The following is a 14,548-nucleotide window of genomic DNA, read 5'->3' as shown; positions in this document are numbered from 1 at the left end:
CCTATAAAGGTAGCAGCCAGTCAGGTAGTGGCACAGACAGCTGCAGCAGCACAGGCGCTAGCAAACAGAGCTGTAAACAGGGGAGTTTGATTGGGAGTTCTTTTGGAGGAGAAGGTATTTGTGTGTGTTTGGTTTTGTATTGTTAGTATCTGTATGTGTAGGGGCTTTGTGCTGGGAGAGAAGCTGAGCCCTGATTAGGGGCGGGGCTTTCCTGACTAGGGGTCCTATAAAGGTAGCAGCCAGTCAGGCAGCGGCACAGGAGCTAGGAAACAGAGCTGTAAACAGGGGAGTTTGAGTGGGAGTACTGTTGGAGGAGAAGGTCTTTGTGTGTGTGTTTGGTTTTGTATTGGTAGTATCTGTGTGTGTAGAGGCTTGGAGGGGCTTTGTGCTGGGAGAGAAGCTGAGCCCTGATTAGTGGGCGGGGCTTCCCTGACTAGGGGTCCTATAAGGTTGCAGCCAGTCAGGTAGCGGCACAGGAGCTATCAAACAGAGCTGTAAACAGGGGAGTTTGAGTGGGAGTTCTGTTGGAGGAGAAGGTGTTTGTGTGTGTGTTTGGTTTTGTATTGGTAGTATCTGTGTGTAGAGGCTTGGAGGGGCTTTGTGCTGGGAGAGAAGCTGAGCCCTGATTAGTGGGCGGGGCTTGACTGACTAGGGGTCCTATAAAGGTCGCAGCCAGTCAGGCAGCGGCACAGACAGCTGCAGCGGCACAGGAGCTAGCAAACAGAGCTGTAAACAGGCGGGTTTGAGTGGGAGTTCTGTTGGAGGAGAAGGTATTTTTGTGTGTGTTTGGTTTTGTATTAGTAGTATCTGTATGTGTAGAGGCTTGGAGGGGCTTTGTGCTGGGAAAGAAGCTGAGCCCTGATTAGGGGGCGGGGCTTCCCTGACTAGGGCTCCTATAAAGGTTGCAGCCAGTCAGGCAGCGGCACAGGAGCTACAAACAGAGCTGTAAACAGGGGAGTTCGAGTGGGAGTTCTGTTGGAGAAGGTATTCGTGTGTGTTTGGTTTTGTATTGGTAGTATCTGTATGTGAAGGGGCTTTGTGCTGGGAGAGAAGCTGAGCCGTGATTAGGGGGCGGGGCTTCACTTACTAGGGGTCCTAGAAAGGTATCAGCCAGTCAGGCAGCGGCACAGACAGCTGCATCGGCACAGGAGCTAGCAAACAGAGCTGTAAACAGGGGAGTTTGAGTGGGAGTTCTGTTGGAGGAGAAGGTATTTGTGTGTGTTTGGTTTTGTATTGGTGGTATCTGTATGTGTAGGGGCTTTGTCCTGGGAGAAAAGCGGAGCCCTGATTAGTGGGCGGGGCTTCCCTGGCTAGGGGTCCTATAAAGGTTGCAGCCAGTCAGGCAGCGGCACAGGAGCTATCAAACAGAGCTGTAAACAGGGGAGTTTGAGTGGGAGTTCTGTTGGAGGAGAAGGTATTTGTGTGTGTTTGGATTTGTATTGGTGGTATCTGTATGGTAGAGGCTTGGAGGGTCTTTGTGCTGGGAGAGAAGCTGAGCCCTGATTAGGGGGCGGGGCTTCACTGACTAGGGGTCCTATAAAGGTAGCAGACAGTCAGGCAGCGGCACAGACAGCTGCAGCGGCACAGGAGCTAGCAAACAGAGCTGTAAACAGGGGAGTTGGAGTGAGAGTTCTGTTGGAGGAGAAGGTATTTGTGTGTCTTTGGTTTTGTATTGGTAGTATGTGTGTGTGTAGGGGCTTTGTGCTGAGACAGAAGCTGAGCCCTGATTAGGGGGCGGCGCTTCACTGACTAGGGGTCCTATAAAGGTAGCAGCCAGTCAGGTAGTGGCACAGACAGCTGCAGCAGCACAGGAGCTAGCAAACAGAGCTGTAAACAGGGGAGTTTGAGTGGGAGTTCTTTCGGAGGAGAAGGTATTTGTGTGTGTTTCGTTTTGTATTGTTAGTATCTGTATGTGTAGGGGCTTTGTGCTGGGAGAGAAGCTGAGCCCTGATTAGGGGCGGGGCTTCCCTGACTAGGGGTCCTATAAAGGTAGCAGCCAGTCAGGCAGCGGCACAGGAGCTAGCAAACAGAGCTGTAAACAGGGAGTTTGAGTGCGAGTACTGTTGGAGGAGAAGATATTTGTGTGTGTGTTTGGTTTTGTATTGGTAGTATCTGTGTGTGTAGGGGCTTTGTGCTGGGACAGAAGCTGAGCCCTGATTAGGGGGCGGGTCTTCCCTGACTAGGGGTCCTATAAAGGTAGCAGCCAGTCAGGCAGCGGCACAGACAGCTGCAGCGGCACAGGAGCTAGCAAACAGAGCTGTAAAGACAAAAGTTGGAGCGGGAGTTCTGTTGGAGGAGAAGGTATTTGTGTGTGTTTGGATTTGTATTGGTAGTATCTGTATGTGTAGAGGCTTTGTTCTGGGAGAGAAGCTGAGCCCTGATTAGGGGGCGGGGCTTCCCTGACTTGGGGTCCTATAAAGGTAGCAGCCAGTCAGGCAGCGGCACAGGAGCTATCAAACAGAGCTGTAAACAGGGGAGTTTGAGTGGGAGGAGAAGGTATTTGTGTGTGTTTGGTTTTGTATTGTTAGTATCAGTATGTGTAGGGGCTTTGTGCTTGGAGAGAAGCTGAGCCCTGATTAGGGGGCGGGGCTTCACTGACTAGGGGTCCTATAAAGGTATCAGCCAGTCACGCAGCGGCACAGACAGCTGCATCGGCACAGGAGCTAGCAAACAGAGCTCTAAACAGGGGAGTTTGAGTGGGAGTACTGTCGGAGTAGAAGGTATTTGTGTGTGTTTGGTTTTGTATTGGTAGTATCTGTGTGTGTAGGGGCTTTGTGCTGAGACAGAAGCTGAGCCCTGATTGGGGGGCGGGGCTTCACTGACTAGGGGTCCTATCAAGGTAGCAGCCAGTCAGGCAGCGGCACAGGAGCTAGCAAACAGAGCTGTAAACAGGGGAGTTTGAGTGGGAGTTCTGTTGGAGGAGAAGGTATTTGTGTATGTTTTTGTATTGGTAGTATCTGTATGTGTAGGGGCTTTGTGCTGGGAGAGAAGCTGAGCCGAGATTAGGGGGCGGGGCTTCACTGACTAGGGGTCCTATAAAGGTATCAGCCAGTCAGGCAGCGGCACAGACAGCTGCAGCGGCACAGGAGCTATCAAACAGAGCTGTAAACAGGGGAGTTTGAGTGGGAGTACTGTTGGAGTAGAAGGTATTTGTGTGTGTTTGGTTTTGTATTGGTAGTATCTGTATGTGTAGGGGCTTTGTGCTGGGACAGAAGCTGAGCCCTGATTAGGGGGCGGGGCTTCACTGACTAGGGGTCCTATAAAGGTAGCAGCCAGTCAGGCAGCGGCACAGGAGCTAGCACACAGAGATGTAAACAGGGGAGTTTGAGTGGGAGTTCTGTTGGTGGAGAAGGTATTTGTGTGTGTGTTTGGTTTTGTATTGGTGGTATCTGTATGTGTAGAGGCTTGGAGGGGCTTTGTGCTGGGAAAGAAGCTGAGCCCTGATTATTGGGCGGGGCTTCCCTGACTAGGGGTCCTATAAGGTTGCAGCCAGTCAGGCAGCGGCACAGGAGCTATCAAACAGAGCTGTAAACAGGGGAGTTTGAGTGGGAGTTCTGTTGGATTAGAAGGTATATGTGTGTGTTTGGTTTTGTATTGGTAGTATCTGTGTGTGTAGGGGCTTTGTGCTAGGACAGAAGCTGAACCCTGATTAGGGGGCGGGGCTTCACTGACTAGGGGTCCTATAAAGGTAGCAGCCACTCAGGCAGCGGCACAGACAGCTGCAGCGGCACAGGAGCTAGCAAACAGAGCTGTAAACAGGGGAGTTTGAGTGGGAGGAGAAGGTATTTGTGTGTGTTTGGTTTTGTATTGGTAGTATCTGTATGTGTAGAGGCTTGGAGGGGCTTTGTGCTGGGAGAGAAGCTGAGCCCTGATTAGTGGGCGGGGCTTCCCTGACTAGGGGTCCTATAAAGGTAGCAGCCAGTCAGGCAGCGGCACAGGAGCTAGCAAACAGAGCTGTAAACAGGGGAGTTTGAGTGGGAGTTCTGTTGGAGGAAAAGGTATTTGTGTGTGTGTTTGGTTTTGTATTGGTGGTATCTGTATGTGTAGAGGCTTGGAGGGGCTTTGTGCTGGGAAAGAAGCTGAGCCCTGATTAGTGGGCGGGGCTTCCCTGACTAGGGGTTCTATAAAGGTAGCAGCCAGTCAGGCAGCGGCACAGACAGCTGCAGCGGCACAGGAGCTAGCAAACAGAGCTGTAAACAGGGGAGTTTGAGTGGGAGTACTGTTGGAGTAGAAGGTATTTGTGTGTGTTTGGTTTTGTATTGTTAGTATCTGTATGTGTAGGGGCTTTGTGCTGGGAGAGAAGCTGAGCCCTGATTAGGGGGCGGGGCTTCCCTGACTAGGGGTTCTATAAAGGTAGCAGCCAGTCAGGCAGCGGCACAGGAGCTAGCAAACAGAGCTGTAAACAGGGGAGTTTGAGTGGGAGTACTGTTGGAGGAGAAGGTATTTGTGTGTGTTTGGTTTTGTATTGGTAGTATCTGTGTGTGTAGGGGCTTTGTGCTGGGACAGAAGCTGAGCCCTGATTAGGGGGCGGGGCTTCACTGACTAGGAGTCCTATAAAGGTAGCAGCCAGTCAGGCAGCGGCACAGACAGCTGCAGCGGCACAGGAGCTGGCAAACAGAGCTGTAAACAGGGCAGTTTGAGTTGGAGTTCTGTTGGAGGAGAAGGTATTTGTGTGTTTGGTTTTGTATTGGTAGTATCTGTATGTGTAGGGGCTTTGTGCTGGGAGAGAAGCTGAGCCCTGATTAGGGGGCGGGGCTTGACTGACTAGGGGTCCTATAAAGGTCGCAGCCAGTCAGGCAGCGGCACAGGAGCTACAAACAGAGCTGTAAACAGGGGAGTTTGAGTGGGAGTTCTGTTGGTGGAGAAGGTATTTGTGTGTGTGTTTGGTTTTGTGTTGGTAGTATCTGTATGTTTTGGGGCTTTGTGCTGGGAGAGAAGATGAGCCCTGATTAGGGGGCGGGGCTTCACTGACTAGGGGTCCTATAAAGGTAGCAGCCAGTCAGGCAGCGGCACAGGAGCTAGCAAACAGACCTGTAAACAGGGGAGTTTGAGTGGGAGTTCTGTTGGAGGAGAAGGTATTTGTGTGTGTTTGGTTTTGTATTGTTAGTATCTGTATGTGTAGGCTCTTTTTGCTGGGAGAGAAGCTGAGCCCTGATTAGGGGGCGGGGCTTCCCTGACTAGGGGTCCTATAAAGGTAGCAGCCAGTCAGGCAGCGGCACAGGAGCTAGCACACAGAGATGTAAACAGGGGAGTTTGAGTGGGAGTTCTGTTGGTGGAGAAGGTATTTGTGTGTGTGTTTGGTTTTGTATTGGTAGTATCTGTGTGTGTAGGGGCTTTGTGCTAGGACAGAAGCTGAACCCTGATTAGGGGGCGGGGCTTCACTGACTAGGGGTCCTATAAAGGTACCAGCCAGTCAGGCAGCGGCACAGGAGATATCAAACAGAGCTGTAAACAGGGGAGTTTGAGTGGGAGTTCTGTTGGAGGAGAAGGTATTTGTGTGTGTTTGGTTTTGTATTGGTAGTATTGGTATGTGTAGGGGCTTTGTGCTGGGAGAGAAGCTGAGCCCTGAATAGGGGGCGGGGCTTCCCTGACTAGGGGTCCTATAAAGGTTGCAGCCAGTCAGGCAGCGGCACAGGAGCTATCAAACAGAGCTGTAAACAGGGGAGTTTGAGTGGGAGTACTGTTGGAGTAGAAGGTATTTGTGTGTGTTTGGTTTTGTATTGGTAGTATCTGTGTGTGTAGGGGCTTTGTGCTGGGAGAGAAGCTGAGCCCTGATTAGGGGGCGGGGCTTCACTGACTAGGGGTCCTATAAAGGTATCAGCCAGTCAGGCAGCGGCACAGACAGCTGCAGCGGCACAGGAGCTAGCAAACAGAGCTGTAAACAGGGGGGTTTGAGTGGGAGTTCTGTTGGAGGAGAAGGTATTTGTGTGTGTTTGGTTTTGTATTGGTAGTATCTGTATGTGTAGGGGCTTTGTGCTGGGAAAGAAGCTGAGCCCTGATTAGGGGGCGGGGCTTCCCTGACTAGGGGTCCTATAAAGGTAGCAGCCAGTCAGGCAGCGGCACAGGAGCTAGCAAACTGAGCTGTAAACAGGGGAGTTTGAGTGGGAGTTCTGTTGGAGGAGAAGGTATTTGTGTGTGTTTGGTTTTGTATTGGTAGTATCTGTGTGTGTAGGGGCTTTGTGCTGGGACAGAAGCTGAGCCCTGATTAGGGGGCGGGGCTTCACTGACTAGGAGTCCTATAAAGGTAGCAGCCAGTCAGGCAGCGGCACAGACAGCTGCAGCGGCACAGGAGCTAGCAAACAGAGCTGTAAACAGGGGGGTTTGAGTGGGAGTTCTGTTGGAGGAGAAGGTATTTGTGTGTGTTTGGTTTTGTATTGGTAGTATCTGTATGTGTAGGGGCTTTGTGCTGGGAGAGAAGCTGAGCCCTGATTAGGGGGCGGGGCGTGACTGACTAGGGGTCCTATAAAGGTCGCAGCCAGTCAGGCAGCGGCACAGGAGCTACAAACAGAGCTGTAAACAGGGGAGTTTGAGTGGGAGTTCTGTTGGTGGAGAAGGTATTTGTGTGTGTGTTTGGTTTTGTGTTGGTAGTATCTGTATGTTTTGGGGCTTTGTGCTGGGAGAGAAGATGAGCCCTGATTAGGGGGCGGGGCTTCCCTGACTAGGGGTCCTATAAAGGTAGCAGCCAGTCAGGCAGCGGCACAGGAGCTAGCAAACAGAGCTGTAAACAGGGGAGTTTGAGTGGGAGTTCTGTTGGAGGAGAAGGTATTTGTGTGTGTTTGGTTTTGTATTGTTAGTATCTGTATGTGTAGGCTCTTTTTGCTGGGAGAGAAGCTGAGCCCTGATTAGGGGGCGGGGCTTCCCTGACTAGGGGTCCTATAAAGGTAGCAGCCAGTCAGGCAGCGGCACAGGAGCTAGCACACAGAGATGTAAACAGGGGACTTTGAGTGGGAGTTCTGTTGGTGGAGAAGGTATTTGTGTGTGTGTTTGGTTTTGTATTGGTAGTATCTGTGTGTGTAGGGGCTTTGTGCTAGGACAGAAGCTGAACCCTGATTAGGGGGCGGGGCTTCACTGACTAGGGGTCCTATAAAGGTACCAGCCAGTCAGGCAGCGGCACAGGAGCTATCAAACAGAGCTGTAAACAGGGGAGTTTGAGTGGGAGTTCTGTTGGAGGAGAAGGTATTTGTGTGTGTTTGGTTTTGTATTCGTAGTATCTGTATGTGTAGGGGCTTTGTGCTGGGACAGAAGCTGAGCCCTGATTAGTGGGCGGGGCTTCCCTGACTAGGGGTCGTATAAGGTTGCAGCCAGTCAGGCAGCGGCACAGGAGCTGTCAAACAGAGCTGTAAACAGGGGAGTTTGAGTGCGAGTTCTGTTGGAGGAGAAGGTATTTGTGTGTGTTTGGTTTTGTATTGTTAGTATCTGTATGTGTAGGGGCTTTGTGCTGGGAGAGAAGCTGAGCCCTGATTAGAGGGCGGGGCTTCCCTGACTAGGGGTCCTATAAAGGTAGCAGCCAGTCAGGCAGCGGCACAGGAGCTAGCAAACAGAGCTGTAAACAGGGGAGTTTGAGTGGGAGTTCTGTTGGAGGAAAAGGTATTTGTGTGTGTGTTTGGTTTTGTATTGGTGGTATCTGTATGTGTAGAGGCTTGGAGGGGCTTTGTGCTGGGAAAGAAGCTGAGCCCTGATTAGTGGGCGGGGCTTCACTGACTAGGGGTCCTATAAAGGTAGCAGCCAGTCAGGCAGCGGCACAGACAGCTGCAGCTGCACAGGAGCTAGCAAACAGACCTGTAAACAGGGGAGTTTGAGTGGGAGGAGAAGGTATTTGTGTGTGTTTGGTTTTGTATTCTTAGTATCTGTATGTGTAGGGGCTTTGTGCTGGGAGAGAAGCTGAGCCCTGATTAGGGGGCGGGGCTTCACTGACAAGGGGTCCTATAAATGTAGCAGCCAGTCAGGCAGCGGCACAGACAGCTGCAGCGGCACAGGAGCTAGCAAACAGAGCTGTAAACAGGGGGTTTGAGTGGGAGTTCTGTTGGAGGAGAAGGTATTTGTGTGTGTTTGGTTTTGTATTGGTATTATCTGTATGTGTAGGGGCTTTGTGCTGGGAGAGAAGCTGAGCCCTGATTAGGGGGCGGGGCTTCCCTGACTAGGGGTCCTATAAAGGTTGCAGCCAGTCAGGCAGCGGCACAGGAGCTATCAAACAGAGCTGTAAACAGGGGAGTTTGAGTGGGAGTACTGTTGGAGTAGAAGGTTTTTGTGTGTGTTTGGTTTTGTATTGGTAGTATGTGTGTGTGTAGGGGCTTTGTGCTGAGACAGAAGCTGAGCCCTGATTAGGGGGCGGGGCTTCACTGACTAGGGGTCCTATAAAGGTAGCAGCCAGTCACGTAGTGGCACAGACAGCTGCAGCGGCACAGGAGCTTGCAAACAGAGCTGTAAACAGGGGAGTTTGAGTGGGAGTTCTGTTGGAGGAGAAGGTATTTGTGTGTGTTTGGTTTTGTATTGGTAGTATCTGTGTGTGTAGGGGCTTTGTGCTGGGACAGAAGCTGAGCCCTGATTAGGGGGCGGGGCTTCACTGACTAGGAGTCCTATAAAGGTAGCAGCCAGTCAGGCAGCGGCACAGACAGCTGCAGCGGCAGAGGAGCTAGCAAACAGAGCTGTAAACAGGGGAGTTTGAGTGGGAGTTCTGTTGGTGGAGAAGGTATTTGTGTGTGTGTTTGGTTTTGTATTGGTAGTATCTGTATGTTTTGGGGCTTCGTGCTGGGAGAGAAGATGAGCCCTGATTAGGGGGCGGGGCTTCCCTGACTAGGGGTCCTATAAAGGTAGCAGCCAGTCAGGCAGCGGCACAGGAGCTAGCAAACAGAGCTGTAAACAGGGGAGTTTGAGTGGGAGTTCTGTTGGAGGAGAAGGTATTTGTGTGTGTTTGGTTTTGTATTGTTAGTATCTGTATGTGTAGGCTCTTTGTGCTGGGAGAGAAGCTGAGCCCTGATTAGGGGGCGGGGCTTCCCTGACTAGGGGTCCTATAAAGGTAGCAGCCAGTCAGGCAGCGGCACAGGAGCTAGCACACAGAGATGTAAACAGGGGAGTTTGAGTGGGAGTTCTGTTGGTGGAGAAGGTATTTGTGTGTGTGTTTGGTTTTGTGTTGGTAGTATCTGTATGTTTTGGGGCTTTGTGCTGGGAGAGAAGATGAGCCCTGATTAGGGGGCGGGGCTTCCCTGACTAGGGGTCCTATAAAGGTAGCAGCCAGTCAGGCAGCGGCACAGGAGCTAGCAAACAGAGCTGTAAACAGGGGAGTTTGAGTGGGAGTTCTGTTGGAGGAGAAGGTATTTGTGTGTGTTTGGTTTTGTATTGGTAGTATCTGTATGTGTAGAGGCTTGGAGGGGCTTTGTGCTGGGAGAGAAGCTGAGCCCTGATTAGTGGGCGGGGCTTCCCTGACTAGGGATCCTATAAAGGTAGCAGCCAGTCAGGCAGCCGCACAGACAGCTGCAGCGGCACAGGAGCTAGCAAACAGAGCTGTAAACAGGGGAGTTTGAGTGGGAGTTCTGTTGGAGGAAAAGGTATTTGTGTGTGTGTTTGGTTTTGTATTGGTGGTATCTGTATGTGTAGAGGCTTGGAGGGGCTTTGTGCTGGGAAAGAAGCTGAGCCCTGATTAGTGGGCGGGGCTTCCCTGACTAGGGATCCTATAAGGTTGCAGCCAGTCAGGCAGCGGCACAGGAGCTATCAAACAGAGCTCTAAACAGGGGAGTTTGAGTGGGAGTTCTGTTGGAGTAGAAGGTATATGTGTGTGTTTGGTTTTGTATTGGTAGTATCTGTGTGTGTAGGGGCTTTGTGCTAGGACAGAAGCTGAACCCTGATTAGGGGGCGGGGCTTCACTGACTAGGGGTCCTATAAAGGTAGCAGCCAGTCAGGCAGCGGCACAGACAGCTGCAGCGGCACAGGAGCTAGCAAACAGAGCTGTAAACAGGGGGATTTGAGTGGGAGTTCTGTTGGAGGAGAAGGTATTTGTGTGTGTTTGGTTTTGTATTGGTAGTATCTGTATGTGTAGGGGCTTTGTGCTGGGAGAGAAGCTGAGCCCTGATTAGGGGGCGGGGCTTCCCTGACTAGGGGTCCTATAAAGGTAGCAGCCAGTCAGGCAGCGGCACAGGAGCTAGCAAACAGAGCTGTAAACAGGGGAGTTTGAGTGGGAGTTCTGTTGGAGGAGAAGGTATTTGTGTGTGTTTGGTTTTGTATTGGTAGTATCTGTATGTGTAGAGGCTTGGAGGGGCTTTGTGCTGGGAGAGAAGCTGAGCCCTGATTAGTGGGCGGGGCTTCCCTGACTAGGGGTCCTATAAGGTTGCAGCCAGTCAGGCAGCGACACAGGAGCTATCAAACAGAGCTGTAAACAGGGGAGTTGGAGTGGGAGTTCTGTTGGAGGAGAAGGTATTTGTGTGTGTTTGGTTTTGTATTGTTAGTATCTGTATGTGTAGGGGCTTTGTGCTGGGAGAGAAGCTGAACCCTGATTAGGGGGCGGGGCTTCACTGACTAGGGGTCGTATAAAGGTAGCAGCCAGTCAGGCAGCGGCACAGACAGCTGCAGCGGCACAGGAGCTAGCAAACAGAGCTGTAAACAGGGGGTTTGAGTGGGAGTTCTGTTGGAGGAGAAGGTATTTGTGTGTGTTTGGTTTTGTATTGGTAGTATCTGTATGTGTAGGGGCTTTGTGCTGGGAGAGAAGCTGAGCCCTGATTAGGGGGCGGGGCTTCCCTGACTAGGGGTCCTATAAAGGTTGCAGCCAGTCAGGCAGCGGCACAGGAGCTATGAAACAGAGCTGTAAACAGGGGAGTTTGAGTGGGAGTACTGTTGGAGTAGAAGGTTTTTGTGTGTGTTTGGTTTTGTATTGGTAGTATGTGTGTGTGTGCAGGGGCTTTGTGCTGAGACAGAAGCTGAGCCCTGATTAGGGGGCGGGGCTTCACTGACTAGGGGTCCTATAAAGGTAGCAGCCAGTCAGGTAGTGGCACAGACAGCTGCAGCAGCACAGGAGCTAGCAAACAGAGCTGTAAACAGGGGAGTTTGAGTTGGAGTTCTTTTGGAGGAGAAGGTATTTGTGTGTGTTTGGTTTTGTATTGTTAGTATCTGTATCTGTAGGGGCTTTGTGCTGGGAGAGAAGCTGAGCCCTGATTAGGGGCGGGGCTTTCCTGACTAGGGGTCCTATAAAGGTAGCAGCCAGTCAGGCAGCGGCACAGGAGCTAGCAAACAGAGCTGTAAACAGGGGAGTTTGAGTGGGAGTTCTGTTGGTGGAGAAGGTATTTGTGTGTGTGTTTGGTTTTGTGTTGGTAGTATCTGTATGTTTTGGGGCTTTGTGCTGGGAGAGAAGATGAGCCCTGATTAGGGGGCGGGGCTTCCCTGACTAGGGGTCCTATAAAGGTAGCAGCCAGTCAGGCAGCGGCACAGGAGCTAGCAAACAGAGCTGTAAACAGGGGAGTTGGAGTGGGAGTTCTGTTGGAGGAGAAGGTATTTGTGTGTGTTTGGTTTTGTATTGTTAGTATCTGTATGTGTAGGCTCTTTTTGCTGGGAGAGAAGCTGAGCCCTGATTAGGGGGCGGGGCTTCCCTGACTAGGGGTCCTATAAAGGTAGCAGCCAGTCAGGCAGCCGCACAGACAGCTGCAGCGGCACAGGAGCTAGCAAACAGAGCTGTAAACACAGGAGTTTGAGTGGGAGTTCTGTTGGAGGAGAAGGTATTTGTGTGTGTTTGGTTTTGTATTGTTAGTATCTGTATGTGTAGGGGCTTTGTGCTGGGAGAGAAGCTGAGCCCTGATTAGGGGGCGGGGCTTCCCTGACTAGGGGTCCTATAAAGGTAGCAGCCAGTCAGGCAGCGGCACAGGAGCTAGCAAACAGAGCTGTAAACAGGGGAGTTTGAGTGGGAGTTCTGTTGGAGGAGAAGGTATTTGTGTGTGTTTGGTTTTGTATTGGTAGTATCTGTATGTGTAGAGGCTTGGAGGGGCTTTGTGCTGGGAGAGAAGCTGAGCCCTGATTAGTGGGCGGGGCTTCCCTGACTAGGGGTCGTATAAGGTTGCAGCCAGTCAGGCAGCGGCACAGGAGCTGTCAAACAGAGCTGTAAACAGGGGAGTTTGAGTGCGAGTTCTGTTGGGGGAGAAGGTATTTGTGTGTGTTTGGTTTTGTATTGTTAGTATCTGTATGTGTAGGGGCTTTGTGCTGGGAGAGAAGCTGAGCCCTGATTAGAGGGCGGGGCTTCCCTGACTAGGGGTCCTATAAAGGTAGCAGCCAGTCAGGCAGCGGCACAGGAGCTAGCAAACAGAGCTGTAAACAGGGGAGTTTGAGTGGGAGTTCTGTTGGAGGAGAAGGTATTTGTGTGTGTTTGGTTTTGTATTGGTAGTATCTGTGTGTGTAGGGGCTGTGTGCTGGGACAGAAGCTGAGCCCTGATTAGGGGGCGGGGCTTCACTGACTAGGGGTCCTATAAAGGTCGCAGCCAGTCAGGCAGCGGCACAGACAGCTGCAGCGGCACAGGAGCTAGCAAACAGAGCTGTAAACAGGGGAGTTGGAGTGGGAGTTCTGTTGGAGTAGAAGGTATTTGTGTGTGTTTGGTTTTGTATTGGTAGTATCTGTGTGTGTAGGGGCTTTGTGCTGGGACAGAAGCTGAACCCTGATTAGGGGGCGGGGCTTCACTGACAAGGGGTCCTATAAATGTAGCAGCCAGTCAGGCAGCGGCACAGACAGCTGCAGCGGCACAGGAGCTAGCAAACAGAGCTGTAAACAGGGGGTTTGAGTGGGAGTTCTGTTGGAGGAGAAGGTATTTGTGTGTGTTTGGTTTTGTATTGGTATTATCTGTATGTGTAGGGGCTTTGTGCTGGGAGAGAAGCTGAGCCCTGATTAGGGGGCGGGGCTTCCCTGACTGTTGGTCCTATAAAGGTTGCAGCCAGTCAGGCAGCGGCACAGGAGCTATCAAACAGAGCTGTAAACAGGGGAGTTTGAGTGGGAGTTCTGTTGGAGGAGAAGGTATTTGTGTGTTTGGTTTTGTATTGGTAGTATCTGAATGTGTAGGGGCTTTGTGCTGGGAGAGAAGCTGAGCCCTGATTAGGGGGCGGGGCTTCACTGACTAGGGGTCCTATAAAGGTAGCAGCCAGTCACGTAGTGGCACAGACAGCTGCAGCGGCACAGGAGCTTGCAAACAGAGCTGTAAACATGGGAGTTTGAGTGGGAGTTCTGTTGGAGGAGAAGGTATTTGTGTGTGTTTGGTTTTGTATTGGTAGTATCTGTGTGTGTAGGGGCTTTGTGCTGGGACAGAAGCTGAGCCCTGATTAGGGGGCGGGGCTTCACTGACTAGGAGTCCTATAAAGGTAGCAGCCAGTCAGGCAGCGGCACAGGAGGTAGCAAACAGAGCTGTAAACAGGGGAGTTTGAGTGGGAGTTCTGTTGGAGGAGAAGGTATTTGTGTGTTTGGTTTTGTATTGGTAGTATCTGAATGTGTAGGGGCTTTGTGCTGGGAGAGAAGCTGAGCCCTGATTAGGGGGCGGCGCTTGACTGACTAGGGGTCCTATAAAGGTCGCAGCCAGTCAGGCAGCGGCACAGGAGCGAGCACACAGAGATGTAAACAGGGGAGTTTGAGTGGGAGTTCTGTTGGTGGAGAAGGTATTTGTGTGTGTGTTTGGTTTTGTGTTTGTAGTATCTGTATGTTTTGGGGCTTCGTGCTGGGAGAGAAGATGAGCCCTGATTAGGGGGCGGGGCTTCCCTGACTAGGGGTCCTATAAAGGTAGCAGCCAGTCAGGCAGCGGCACAGGAGCTAGCAAACAGAGCTGTAAACAGGGGAGTTTGAGTGGGAGTTCTGTTGGAGGAGAAGGTATTTGTGTGTGTTTGGTTTTGTATTGTTAGTATCTGTATGTGTAGGCTCTTTGTGCTGGGAGAGAAGCTGAGCCCTGATTAGGGGGCGGGGCTTCCCTGACTAGGGGTCCTATAAAGGTAGCAGCCAGTCAGGCAGCGGCACAGGAGCTAGCACACAGAGATGTAAACAGGGGAGTTTGAGTGGGAGTTCTGTTGGTGGAGAAGGTATTTGTGTGTGTGTTTGGTTTTGTGTTGGTAGTATCTGTATGTTTTGGGGCTTTGTGCTGGGAGAGAAGATGAGCCCTGATTAGGGGGCGGGGCTTCCCTGACTAGGGGTCCTATAAAGGTAGCAGCCAGTCAGGCAGCGGCACAGGAGCAAGCAAACAGAGCTGTAAACAGGGGAGTTTGAGTGGGAGTTCTGTTAGAGGAGAAGGTATTTGTGTGTGTTTGGTTTTGTATTGGTAGTATCTGTATGTGTAGAGGCTTGGAGGGGCTTTGTGCTGGGAGAGAAGCTGAGCCCTGATTAGTGGGCGGGGCTTCCCTGACTAGGGGTCCTATAAGGTTGCAGCCAGTCAGGCAGCGACACAGGAGCTATCAAACAGAGCTGTAAACAGGGGAGTTGGAGTGGGAGTTCTGTTGGAGGAGAAGGTATTTGTGTGTGTTTGGTTTTGTATTGTTAGTATCTGTATGTGTAGGGGCTTTGTGCTGGGAGAGAAGCTGAGCCCTGATTAGGGGGCGGGGCTTCACT

This window comes from Lepidochelys olivacea, assembly GCF_965140295.1.
Source record: "Lepidochelys olivacea isolate rLepOli2 genome assembly, chromosome: 18".
Classification (NCBI taxonomy): Eukaryota; Metazoa; Chordata; order Testudines; family Cheloniidae; genus Lepidochelys; species Lepidochelys olivacea.
The sequence above is the reverse complement of the archived record's forward strand: the minus strand, read 5'-3'. Positions refer to the sequence as shown.